The sequence below is a fragment of the Salvelinus fontinalis genome, chromosome 9, assembly GCF_029448725.1.
Source record: "Salvelinus fontinalis isolate EN_2023a chromosome 9, ASM2944872v1, whole genome shotgun sequence".
NCBI lineage: Eukaryota > Metazoa > Chordata > Actinopteri > Salmoniformes > Salmonidae > Salvelinus > Salvelinus fontinalis.
Window position 1 is genome coordinate 25,162,310 of NC_074673.1, and position 14,587 is coordinate 25,176,896.

The following is a 14,587-nucleotide window of genomic DNA, read 5'->3' on the forward strand; positions in this document are numbered from 1 at the left end:
GGAAGGCCCACATTATTTTTCTCAAGGCACAAGGCGAGACCCAATGCAGACACAGGAGACATATGGTTGGAGTCTTACAATGTTTATTAATCCAAAGGGGTAGGCAAGAGAATGGTCGTGGACAGGCAAAAAGGTCAAAACCAGATCAGAGTCCAGGAGGTACAAAGTGGCAGACAGGCTCGTGGTCATGGCAGGCCGAATGGTCAGGCAGGAGGGTACAAAGTCCAGAAACAGGCAAGGGTCAAAACCAGGAGGACTAGAAAAAGGAGAATGCAAAAAGCAGGAGAACGAGAAAAACGCTGGTTGACTTGGAAACATACAAGACGAACTGGCACAGAGAGACAGGAAACACAGGGATAAATACACTGGGGAAAATAAACAACACCTGGGGGGGGTGGAGACAATAACAGGAACAGGTGAAACAGATCAGGGTGTGACAATTTTAGCCATGTAGGCCCCGTTTTGGACGTGCATTAAAACCCATCCATGATGTAGGCTACGTGTCCATGCCCATCATGAAACGAGAGATGAGAACCTCGGTGAATACCGGTGAACCTCATATTTAGAACTTATCTGTAACCTGTAATATTGTCTTGTTTTCATATGTTGAAAACCCAAGCCCTCCCTTAGGCCTACTATAGCGAAGGCTGGTTCAACAGCAATGCGTGTCTTTTTTTATCCTGGCGGTTTTATGTTATCATTACATTTTACATGTATTTATTGTTGTTGTTGTTTTAAAAAAACAGACATAGCCTATTTAAAACAATCTTTGTGTAACGGCTTTCGTCGGTGGAAGGAGAGGACCAAAGCGCAGCGTGCTTAGTGTTCATCGTAATTTAATAATAGTCAAAAAACAGAACACTTAAAATACAAAACAACAAAAGTGAAAACCAAAACAGTTCTATCTGGTGCAGACACACAAAGACTGAAAACAACCACCCACAAAACACAATAGAACACAGGCTACCTAAATATGGTTCCCAATCAGAGAAAATGACTAACACCTGCTACTGATTGAGAACCATATCAGGCCAAACGAGAAACCCCACATAGAAACAGAAAACATAGATAATACCCACCCAACTCACGCCACGACCACACTAAAACAAAGAAAATACAATGGTCAGAACGTGACACTTTGTTTCATTTTGTTTAGAATTTTATTATAATTATTCCTTATCTTTTAAGCCATTATTAATAATTAATTTAATATTGCTTATTGACAATGTTTGGCATGTCCATGCTCAGCCATAATGCAATTTACAGTAGGCCTATCTCCTCTATCAGTGTGAATGCTATTGAAGCCATGCAATTACTTAAAACATTGTGGACTGCAAATGGGTTCAAGTTAAGATATTTAGCAAATATTAATCTACATTTTGTTATTTTGTTTCTGTAAGCCATTTAATAAACTATAATGGACTAACATTGGAATTGGAGTTGATTCCAAGGCAATACATAAAATACAGTGAATACACAACTTGAAGCAACCACATATTTGGCCATGGAGCACGTTCTGATTGGCCAGTGAGGGGCCAAGCCTCAACACACCCGCAACTTGTTTATTCATCAAAACCCATCCCTTTCGTGCCAACGCCAGCAAGTGTGCCGATAATTGTGATAATGAAAATAGCTGAAATATTTTTGACACACCCTTGAACCTATAGCGCTACCGCCTGCACTTAAATTGACCATTGCGTTAAGTCTGTTAAATAGAGTGATCTTAATCTTAATATGACCCAACTCAAAGTTAAAGCTTTTATCACCTTAACAAATGTGTGTGTTTTGTATCAGTCAGGTATGCACATCCTGTATGAATCCCCTGGATGACTAAATAATTCTTAGTGAGTAACGATGTTCGTTGCCCAATGTGACGCTGGTACACCACTACACCCCCAAACCATCATCCCACCTCCCCCATACATCATACCCCCTGCATTTGCCCGTAAGTCACCGATTGGAAGCATGCGGAGTTTCCACTCTCAGTCTGTGTGTGTGTCTATGAGTGAGAGTTTCCACTCAGTGTGTGTGTGTGAGTGTGTGTGTCTGTGTATGTGTACTATTCATTATAAATCCATGTTCCTCCCGGTGCTCCTTTCCTTGGGGCTTACATAAAGCAGTGTAAATTATAATCTGTTTAGACATCACATGACAGCCCAGGTTATTCGCTTCGGGCGACTTGGGATCCCTCCTTCCTCGAACTACACAGATGTTGTTTATTTATAATAATGATCCATACACCGATCGGCCAGCGGAACTGGTTATTATCCGAAAATAACTCTGCATAAATCCATGCTTTGGTGTTTGTTCATTTGAATACACGAAAACAACCAAACACACACATGCGCACCCACACGAAAACATTCAGACAGCATGCATGCACGCATACACACGTTACAGGGAGTACCTATTCGTGGGACTAGGTCCTTCTCTCTCGCTCTGGTTGCTGACATTGGCTTACATGGGCTTGGCCTCCTCAGCCATGGCTTGTTCACTCAGCTGCATCAAAACTGTGACGAGGGCTGGAGGCTCCAAGCCATCAGACTGTTAAATTGTCACCTCTGCCCAGTACCCTGCCCTGAACTTAGTCACTGTTACTAGCCGGCTACCACCTGGGACTCTACCCTGCTCCTTAGAGACTGCTGCCCTTTGGTCACCTGAATCATATTTACATACTGTTTTACCCACTTTCCAAATATGGAGTTGCACCACCTTTTGCCCCCAGAACACCCTTAATATAAATGTAAAACATTGGGATATAGACTGCAAGGTGTCAAAAGCGTTCCACAGGGATGCTGACTCATGTTGACTCCAATGCTTCCCATAGTTGTGTCAAGTTGGCTGGATATCCTTTGGGTGGTGGACCATTCTTGATACACACAGGAAACGGTTGAGCGTAAAAAGCCCAGCAACGTTGCAGTTCTTGACACAAACCGGTGCCCCTGGCACCTACTACCATAGCCCGTTCAAAGGCACTTAAATCTTTGGTCTTGCGCATTCACCCTCTGAATGGCACGCATATACAATCCATGTTTCAGCTGACATCAATAAGGGATCATAACTTTCACCTGGATTCACCTGATCAGTCTATGTCTAAGTCAGTCTATGTCATTGATGTCATTGTTTTGTACACTCAGTGTATATTCTGTATTCTTGTCAAGTTTTATTCTTTATAACTACTGCTGTATACACCTTTTATATTCATATACTGTCCATAATGTCTATACACACCATCATATGTACACACTGTATATATTTATTTCTGAACTCTGACATTGCTCGTTCTGATATTTCTTAAATTCTTTCAAATTTGGGGGATTTGGGTGTATTGTTTTTTATTGTTAGGTACCAGTGGCAATTTTAGCATGTAAATCTTTGTGGGGTAAAGGAAAGTGCAATGGGCCACCAGGGTGCAAAATGGGCTGAGTCGGCTGACTACCCTAGGACCAGGTTGACGGCAGCAGCAGCAGCAGCCATCTTAAGTGTGAATTTCCCAGAGCAAAGGGAGACCGACTGATCCTAGAGGAGAGCTACGGAGCTTCTGAATGACAGAGTCAGAAAGAGAGAGAGGGCCGAGTTGGAGTAGTAGCTGTGAGGGAGGATTTCTGTCTCAGACTGTGCATCCTGCACATGTGCTATGTTTGTTAAACTGTATGAGGGCTACAGTATAGCAATAAGGACACACACAAAAACACAGTATGCATCTGCCATTTTTTGCATCTCACACCACGCTATGGTTTTGAGTTTGACCCTGCACCACTAATTAAAAACATTGAATAAACTGTTGTGTATTTCATACCCTGTTGTTTTGACGGGCTTTCTCCGTCTATCTCAGGTGTTGCAGACACTGAGCATCGCACACAGCATATACCCTGTCACACTGTGGAACCCTTAATTGTCTGCAAGTGGTGGTGGGGAGGCTTTTTACTGCTGCACCGGGATCTGACAGAAACCACAGACTGGATTGACCTGATCCATCCCCATATAATGAAGATTTACATAATTCAATTACCTTGACCACAGTTAAAGAGTAATCGCCATGGTAACCATAATGTAGAGTGCACTTTGACCTCTGTTTGGCCAGAATTCATCACAATAATATCCCATCACTATGGTGATGCCACACTACGTCCACTATCAGGTTGCTATAGAAACATTACATCATAGTTGTTTATAAAGTGGCCAACAGGATTTTGAAAGCATCTTTGTTTCGTATGTAAACATTCTTAAGTAAACTCATTGTTGCATAAGGAGACAGCTCAAAGTAGCAGTAAACTTTTCCCATGGATATATTTAGCCTAAAGGAAATTTAACAGGCAATAACATTACAGTGAGTCTATATAAATGTCTGCCTCACTCCATCTGACTCAGGCTCTGCTTCACATTCCAGCACATATTGGTGAATTGTCATTTTCACAACAACATTAGATTCATCCCGTTTTCCAGTGGCAATTTTAGCATGTAAATCTTGGTGGGGCAAACTCAACCAATTTGTTTAGATGCATGCCAGCAAAGCCACTACACAACACAAACAACACATACATTGCACTATAATGGTGACAAATGGTGCCCACAAACTGTTAGGGCCTAAATAAAGCTGTCCCAACAACAGAGCTTTATTTCCAGCACAATGGAGTGAATCCTTACCACCGCTACACCTGGCTATCAGAGAAGCCTTGTCTGGCAGCGAAACAATTCATTCAGCTTAATTTACTGCCTTTTTAAAAAACATAGCTGATATCTATTGACAATTTGAAATGTACAAACTACGGCACAAGGTAAACGACGAGCAGATAAGAGGCAATTTCGATTAAGACATTAATGAACGAGCTAGGATGGACATAGTCAATATAACTATTTGTTCAACACTTTTGAAATGTACAGCGTCAGAATGCAGAACATGGGCCGTTCTTACAATATTCTCCAGCAAGTCAGAACCATAGGATTAATAAAGGGGGCATGTAAGCAGACAATGAAAGCTGTTACAATATTACGTTTCTCTAAAACAGGTTATAGGCTATATGTGCACCATCAAGTCAGAACAGTTGGCTAAGTTATGAGGGAACAAATTATTAGGGTGAGGCACATGGGTTACTAACAGCTTACTACACAACATATACTTAGAAATTACTTTCTTAGCTACAGTATACATATCGCCCTGGCGTATTGCATCATTTATGCTGCAGCACACAATACATTTTTGGATACACCTTGTGCTGTGTTACTTGATCAGGAAGGTGGTGCGGCGCTCCTTGTTATGGGAGCTAGAAAGACGCTCGAAATCCTGACTTGGAATTCCGATTTGGATGACCGTTCAAAATTATTTTCCATATTTTCCCAGTCAGAGCTAGTTTTATCCGAGTTCCCAGTTGTTTTGAACTCACTGAAGTCTGAGATTTTCCAGTTCCGATTTTCCAGTTGTTTTGAACACCGCAGAAGTCATGCTGTATTGACAGCATGGCCAATGTATTCAAACTTTTCTGGCCCATGGTGTTACCCCCTTTTTTGTGGTATCCAATTGGAAGTTACGATCTTGTCCTATCGCTGCAACTCCCCTACGGACTCGGTGAAGGTTAGACCCAAGTCACACTGCTTCTTGACACTCTGCTCGCTTAACCCGGAAGCCAGCCGCACCAATGTGTCGGAGGAAACACTGTCGAACTGACAACCAAAGTCAGCTTGCAGGTGCCCAGCCCGCCACAAGGAGTCGCTAGAGCACAATGAGACAAGGACATCCCGGCTGGCCAAACCCTCCCATAACCCGGACGGCACTGGGCCAATTGTTCGCCATCTCATGGGTCTCCCGGTCACAGTTGGCTGTGACACAGCCTGGGATCGGGGGCTTGAATTTTCAAGCTCTGCCTGTAGATTTTATGGTGACGTAGTGTCCCCATGAGTGAAAGAACACTGAGCCAATCACGGCGCAACTAGAGAACATTACCAACCCCTTACGCTCCTTGATTTCTGCTGGCTGCCCCACCACGACTGAAAGCACTGAGCTAAGCTGAAACACCTGCATTTTGGAGCTGCCTTACTCAAGAAAGCTTAAAGAGACCATGTTTGTAAGTGGTCTTTTCAAATAAATTATTTCTTTAATTCACATTGTTTGCAAATTGATATGTGACACGGATTAATGCCAAAATAACATGCAAAACAGGCACACAATTATTATTATTTAAATTGTATTTGTATTTTTAGCTAAACAGGTGGGGCTCTGCCTCACCTGCCCTTAATGAAGCATCACCACTGTCAGGTACACTGTTGGAACTAGGAACTACAACTGCAATAACATCTGCAAAATATGTGTACCAATTACGATTTTGTTTTATTTGACATCAAATCCCTGCTGTGATTGCTGTAGGGCTGTTTTGGGGGATCAGTGTTGCAGCCTTAACAGATCAGAGTCCATGACTGGACCGTGCAGTTGAGATTCTACAGAACTGGGGTGGGACTGGGTGTGAGAGAGGAGTCAAGTGACCCTTGTCCGTAAACAGGATTTTTCTCATAATTTGACCGCTGAATCACACGCCAGGCCAACATAGACTGCTTTCCATTTCTGCTGTCGTCTCCCCACTCTGATCTTATCATTATTAATCCTGTGGGGAAATGGAGGAGGGTGACAGAGGAGGGGATGAGAAGAGCGGAGGAGGAGAGGTTTGGGCAAAAATAAGAGCATGTCAATCCCTATTACTGGAACTGATAATGCACATCCGGATAACTGAGGATAAATCTGTGGATCCTCATGAAATTATCATGTGGATGAAGTGATAATAATAGTAATTCTGTGAGCAGTAATCAGGTCTTGCTTTCATCCACAGTATGAATGTGATGTTAGGTGAAGGGTTTGTGCTGAAGGTCAAGTGTTTTTTTTCTTTACTTTTGGAATGTTCTTGAATGTTCTCTCTTTAAGTCCCCTTTCAGTGCACTAAGAAGAAGAAGAATATTGAATAATATAGAAGAAGAACAAGAAGAAGAATAAAGAACAAGAAGAATAAAGAAGAAGAATATAGAAGAGGAATATAGTAGAATAGGAAAAATATAAAAGTAGAAGAAGATGAAGAAGAATATAGAGTAATAAGAATAATATAGAATATAAAGAAAGATATAGAAGAAGAATATAGAAAAAAATATAGAAGAAGAAGAATATAGAAGAAGAAGAATATAGTAGAGGTGGAAGAATATAAAAGAAGATGGAGAATATAGAAGAAGAAAATTAATATAGAAGAAGACGAAGAATATAGAAGATGACGAATATAGAAGAAGAAAAATAATATAGAAGAAGAAGAAGAGTAAGAATATAGAAGAAGAAGAGTAAGAATATAGAAGAAGATGTTACGGCGTTCCTCTCTCTCTTCATACGAAGAGGAGGAATAGTGATCGAACCAAGGCGCAGCAGGTTGTGAATACATAATGATTTATTAAATAAACAAAATAGACAAAGACGAAAACGAACTATACTGGATATAACTAACAAAATAACAAAACGATGTAGACAGACCTGAACAAACGAACTTACATATACACGAAGCACGCTGACACAGGAACAGACTACATAAACGCACGAAACAAACCCGTATGGTGTAACATCGACACAGACACAGGAGACATTCACCCACCAACAAACAGTGAGAACACCCTACCTAAATATGACTCTTAATTAGAGGAGAAGGCAAAACACCTGCCTCTAATTAAGAGCCATACCAGGCAACCAAAACCAACATAGAAACAGATAACATAGACTGCCCACCCAAAACACATGCCCTGACCTAAAACACATACAAAAACAACATAAAACAGGTCAGGACCGTTACAGAACCCCCCCCTCAAGGTGCGAACGCCGGGCGCACCAGCACAAAGTCCAGGGGAGGGTCTGGGTGGGCAGTTGACCACGGTGGTGGCTCCGGCTCTGGACGCTGTCCCCACACCACCATAGTCACCCCCCGCTTCTGTCTACCCCTCCCAATGACCACCCTAAAACTCACATCCCCTAAATAAACGGCCAGCACCGGGACAAGGGGCAGCACCGGGACAAGGGGCAGCACCGGGACAAGGGGCAGCACCGGGACAAGGGGCAGCACCGGGACAAGGGGCAGCACCGGGACAAGGGGCAGCACCGGGACAAGGGGCAGCACCGGGACAAGGGGCAGCACCGGGACAAGGGGCAGCACCGGGACAAGGGGCAACACCGGGACAAGGGGCAACACCGGGACAAGGGGCAGGTCCCGGCTGATATACTCTGGCAGATCCTGGCTGAGGGACTCTGGCAGGTCTATGCAGGCTGACGGCTCTCGACGCTCATGGCGGGCTGACGGCTCTCGACGCTCATGGCGGGCTGACGGCTCTCGACGCTCATGGCGGGCTGACGGCTCTCGACGCTCATGGCGGGCTGACGGCTCTCGACGCTCATGGCGGGCTGACGGCTCTCGACGCTCATGGCGGGCTGACGGCTCTCGACGCTCATGGCTCTCTGACGGCTCTGGCTGCTCATGGCTCGCTGGCGGCTCTGGCAGATCCTGTCTGGTTGGCGGCTCTGGCAGATCCTGTCTGGTTGGCGGCTCTGGCAGATCCTGTCTGGTTGGCGGCTCTGGCAGATCCTGTCTGGTTGGCGGCTCTGGCAGATCCTGTCTGGCGGACGGCTCTAGCGGCTCCTGTCTGGCGGACGGCTCAGACGGCGCTGGGGAGACGGATGGCTCAGATGGCGCTGGGGAGACGGATGGCTCAGATGGCGCTGGGGAGACGGATGGCTCAGATGGCGCTGGGGAGACGGATGGCTCTGGCCGGATACGGCGCACTGTAGACCTGGTGCGTGGTGCCGGAACTGGAGGCACCGTGCTAAGGATAAGCACCTTCCTACTAGTGCGGGGAGCAGGGACAGGGCACACTGTATTCTCAAAGCCCACTCTATACCTGATGCGAGGTACCGGCACTGGTGACACCGGGCTGAGGACAAGCACATCAGGATTAGTAGGGGGAGAAGATACAGTGTGTTCAGGGCTCTGGAGACGCACAGGAGGCTTTGTGCGTGGTGCCGGAACTGGAGGCACCGAACTGGATACACGCACTACAGAGAGAGTGCGTGGAGGAGGAACTGGGCTCAGGAGACGCACTGGTAGCCTAGTGCGTAGTGTAGGCACTGTAGGTACTAGGCTGGGGCGGGGAGGTGGCGCCGGAAATACCGGACCGTGGAGGCGTACTGGCACTCTTGAGCATTGAGCCTGCCCAACCTTACCTGGTTGAATGCTCCCGGTCGCCCGACCAGTGCGGGGAGGTGGAATAACCCGCACCGGCCTATGTAGGCGAACCGGGGAAACCATGCGTAAGGCCGGTGCCATGTATGCCGGCCCGAGGAGACGCACTGGAGACCAGACGCATTGAGCCGGCCTTATGACACCTGGCTCAATACCCAATCTAGCCCTACCAGTGCGGGGAGGTGGAATAACCCGCACTGGGCTATGCACTCGTACAGGAGACACCGTGCGCTCTACTGCGTAACACGGCGCCTGCCCGTACTCCCGCTCTCCACGGTAAGCCTGAGAAGTGGGCGCAGGTCTCCTACCTGCCCTTGGCCCACTACCTCTTAGCCCCCCCCAAGAAATTTTTGGGAATTACTTACGGGCTTTTTGGGCTTCCGTGCCAGACGCGTTCCCTCATAGCTCCTGTTCCTCTCTCCGGTAGCCTCTGCTCTCCTCAGTGCCTCCAGCTGCTCCCATGGCTACCCTTTCCGTCCAATATATCGTCCCATGTCCATTGCTCCTTCTTTTCCTGTCCCTTACTCCAATTACTCCGCTGCTTGGCTCTGGAATGGTGGGTGATTCTGTTACGGCATTCCTCTCTCTCTTCATACGAAGAGGAGGAATAGTGATCGAACCAAGGCGCAGCAGGTTGTGAATACATAATGATTTATTAAATAAACAAAATAGACAAAGACGAAAACGAACTATACTGGATATAACTAACAAAATAACAAAACGATGTAGACAGACCTGAACAAACGAACTTACATATACACGAAGCACGCTGACACAGGAACAGACTACATAAACGCATGAAACAAACCGAAACAATCCCGTATGGTGTAACATCGACACAGACACAGGAGACATTCACCCACCAACAAACAGTGAGAACACCCTACCTAAATATGACTCTTAATTAGAGGAGAACGCAAAACACCTGCCTCTAATTAAGAGCCATACCAGGCAACCAAAACCAACATAGAAACAGATAACATAGACTGCCCACCCAAAACACATGCCCTGACCTAAAACACATACAAAAACAACATAAAACAGGTCAGGACCGTTACAGAAGAGTAAAGAAGAAGGGTACGAATATAGAAGAAGACAAAGAATAATATACAGTAGAAGAATATAGAAGAAAAATAATATAGAAGAAAAATATGGAAGAAGAATATAGAAGAGGAGGAATATAGAAGAGGGAGAATATAGAAGAGGGAGAATATAGAAGAGGGAGAATATAGAAGAGGGGGAATATAGAAGAGGGAGAATATAGAAGAGGGAGAATATAGAAGAGGGAGAATATAGAAGAGGGGGAATATAGAAGAGGGAGAATATAGAAGAGGGAGAATATAGAAGAGGGAGAATATAGAAGAGGATGAATATAGAAGAGGGAGAATATAGAGGAAGAAGAATAATAAGAAGAATGATTATCTTTCTGACAATGGAATAGGCTACTAACCATGAAGTTACACAGAGGTCCTTACACTATACTCTTTCTTTGCATTCCCTCTTCCCCTCTTCATTTCCTCTCTTTACCTCCGAGGTCATGACCCATAAGGAGAGTCCCAGCGTGCTTGAGGTTTAATGGACACAGTTACCAGCCAATCAGACAGCGGCATTCTTCACACTGGAAAGAGAGTGTCAAGGCCATTAAACTTTAAAGAGAGGCGTGTGTGTGCGTGCCCATGTGTGTGTATGAGTGAGTGCGCTTGCCTGGTTGTGTGCATGCATGTGTGCATGCATGTGTGTGTACACGTATGCGGGTGCTGTAGCTGCAGGAGAGACCGTATTACGCAATGACACATGCAGTGGCCACGGCATCCGCAAATTTCCATATGCATTTCCCAAAAAATAGTACTGTAGTACTATGTATTTTAATGATTCGGTGTTCAGACAGTTATGGAAACTATACCCGTGCACCCATTATATCACCATTTCTGGAGAAGAGGAGGAGTGAGAGGAAGACAGTGAAAATCATCCCCCACCTTAATAAGACCAGGGCAGGTAGGCAGGTGTGTGTCCCTCATCGAGCCAGCTGCACACCAAAGTGAGAGAGAGAGTGAAGAGAGGAAAGAAAGAAAGAGAGAGGGGGAATAGAGGAAGAAGGGGATAGGTGGCAGGAGTTTATTAAGATAATAAATAAAAGTGGTTCAAGGGAGACTTTCAAGGATCTGTGGAGAGAGGGAACCAAGAGGGGAAAGTACAGATTAAGAAGAATACATGGAGAGAAGAGGAGAAGAGGGCAGTGGGGAGAGAAATAGAGAGATTTTGAGTGAAGCACTCCAAATTCTTTCTCTCTCCAGCGTGTTTTCGTGAGCTTCACACATCAGTCTGGGCAGGACTCACTCGTCCCTCTTTTCCTACGTCCCTCCCTCCTTCCCTCACTCCCTTCTTCCCTCTCTCCCAGCAGTGGAGCCTAACAAGAGCCACGCGATGAGTATAGGATGAGAAGAGGGAACGAGAGGGAGAGAGTGGAACGGACCAGGGAAGAGAGACTTACACACCACACGCATTGGAACTTGGAGGAGTTGGTGTGCAGCTCGCAAGGTGAGCAAGGATTCTATGACTGGTTTTCGAGGTCTCAGAATTTGTCGTGTGTGCCTACATATGTGCTGGAGCGTGGGACTGAGCTCATGTTTGTATTAGAGCATATAGGGCGTGTGTGTGTGTGTGTGTGTGTGTGTGTGTGTGTGTGTGTGTGATTTCTCTGAATGTCTCTGAATGAATGCTGGCATTCATGTCTTGATACTTCTATTGAACTGTGTGTGACAGGTTTTCCTTCCCACGGTTTGGGGTGTCTAACAGTTTGGTGTGTGTTTAATTACCCTGTCATGCACAGCTACATAAGGTTTAAACGTACAACATATGTGTGTCTCTGCATGTGTGTGACTTTGTGTTTGCATACTATCACTTTAGTATCACATTAGTATCATATCACTTTGCACATTTAAATAGATAGACAGTTATTGATTGAAAAATAAAAGTATACAGACAGCAAATTAGACTGATCATCAATCAAAATAGGAGGCAGTGAAAGTGAAAAAAGGGATTGAAATGAAGAGTGGTAGAGAGAGTTATCGGTGCGCAGTTTGAAAGGTCAATGATTGACCTTCATGTACAGTTAGTTACTCACTCTCCAACTTTTTTGTGCAATGGTCCTTGTAGTGGCGTGGTGAATGTTCATGGTCTATTGCATGGATGAGTATTTGTTGTTAATCCAATTGGATGCTCATTTGCATTTCCTGTGGTGCAGGAAAAATGCTGCGGAAAGGACCGGATCAAATTAAGATTCCACATCTGTAGACTCATGTGTTTGCTCACAGAATTCTAACTGCCATTCAAGTTTTCCATAAAGAATATAACATAGTTATATTTGGCCCAGAAAGTGCTGCGAAGACAGTGTTTGTGAGTTAGAGCTATTATTATTGTTGAAGAGATAGTGAGCAGTATGCTACTGTCAGCCAAAGTTGAGTGTTTCTATGGTTCAGCAATGTGTGAGAGACTTAAGAGGTAACATTGAGGCTGAGTTACAGTCCAGAGAGTTTGCGCTGGGGAAGTTGGAGGAGTTGAAGCATTGCTGTTTGTGAGCGCATGTATGAGGTGCAGTTGGTCAAAAGGGAAGCAATTTAGCATGGTGTGGGTGTGTGCATGTCTTTATGTGTGGTTGTGTGTGTTTGCGCTTGTTAATGTGTGTGGGTGTGTTATTGCGTATGCATACGTGTTTGTGTGCATACTGTATACACTAGTGTGTGGCAGATCAAAAGAAAGACAGAGTCTGACTCTCCTTTACGATATATGGCAGTTTTACTTACCGTAACAGTTGCAGAAGTGCCTTGTTCATGTAGTCTATAGTTAACCTCTCTAGGATACGTGAGACGGTAGCGTCCCACCTCTTCAACAGCCAGTGAAACTGCAGGGCGCCAAATTCAAAACAACAGAAATCCCATAATTAAAATTCCTCAAACATACATGTATTTTACACCATTTTAAAGATACACTTGTTGTAAATCCAGCCACAGTGTCCGATTTCAAAAAGGCTTTACGACGAACCAAACGATTATGTTAGGTGATTGCCTATTCACTGAAATGATAGATCCATTAGTTCTTAATGAAATCGCAGTGTTAGAATTCTAAAAAATATCTTCATTATGATATGCAGCTTCGGTATAGCTAGAGTACCCAAACTTTGGCCGCCCACGACTAGTTCACATGCACGGCAGATATATGAAATAGCATCATAAAATGTTTCTTACTTTTGCTGATCTTTCATCAGAATGTTGGACAAGGTGTCCTTTGTCCAGAACAGTCGTTGTTTGGAATTAGAACGGACACTTTCCCTCTTCATTTAGCACGCGCGCTAGCCGGGTGGCACGAATCGCTCCATCGTCAACAAAGTCAGAGAACGGAACACGGCAAAACTCCCGAAAAATGTTCAATAATCTGATTAAACTATATTGAAAAAACATACTTTACAATGATATGGTCACATGTTTCAAATAAAATCAAAGCCGGAGATATTGGTCGTCCATAACGGCAGCTAAACAGAAGGCAATCCCACTGTCCAGCGCGCGCTCCTCAGAGTACCGGAAATGAGGGACACGTCATACAAAGAGCCTGTATTCAACGTCAGACCAAGATAAACACGAAATTTCTTCTCTCACAGCCTCTTGACACCCAGGGGAAGGTCTATGAAGTGCACGTAGACTCTTACGTTTCATGCCCATGTATAGGCAGGAAGAAAAGCAGAGCCTCGATTTCAGACTTTTCACTTTCTGGTCAGGAAGTTTGTGCCAAATGAGTGCTGTTTGACTCACAGATATAATTCAAACGGTTTTAGAAACTAGAGAGTGTTTTCTATCCAATAGTAATAATAATGTGCATATTGTATGAGCAAGAATTGAGTACGAGGCCGTTTGAAATGGGCACATTTTATCTGGCTACTCAATACTGTCCCTGCAGCCCAAACAGGTTAATGCAACTGCTGTGTCAGATTTCAAAAAAGCTTTACGGAAAAAGCAAACCATGCAATAATCTGAGTCGGCGCTCAGAGCCCAATCAAGACACAAATATATCCGCCATATTATGCAGTCAACAAAAGTCATAAATAGCATTATAAATCTTCACTTACCTTTGCTGATCTTCGTCGGAAAGGACTCCCACTTCCACAAGAAATGTTCATTTGGTTCGGTAATGTCCACATTTATGTCCAAATAGCTACTTTTGTTAGCGCATTTGGTAAACAAATCCAAAGTCACGAAGTGCGTTCACTAAAAGCAGACGAAATGTCAAAAAGTTCCGTAACAGTCAGTAGAAACATGTCAAGCAATGTATTGAATCAATCTTTAGGA

At 44.5% G+C, this 14,587-nt stretch overlaps 1 protein-coding gene across 1 annotated transcript in view; it reads left to right on the forward strand.

Moving 5' to 3' along the window:
* The window catches only part of LOC129862325 (uncharacterized), a 577,333-nt gene that overhangs the window by 379,208 nt on the left and 183,538 nt on the right, over positions 1 to 14,587 (forward strand). Inside the window, exon 4 of the mRNA XM_055933839.1 lies at positions 11,647 to 11,786. The gene's annotated coding sequence lies outside the window, so the exon portion shown is untranslated. The remainder of the gene's footprint in view (positions 1 to 11,646; positions 11,787 to 14,587) is intronic.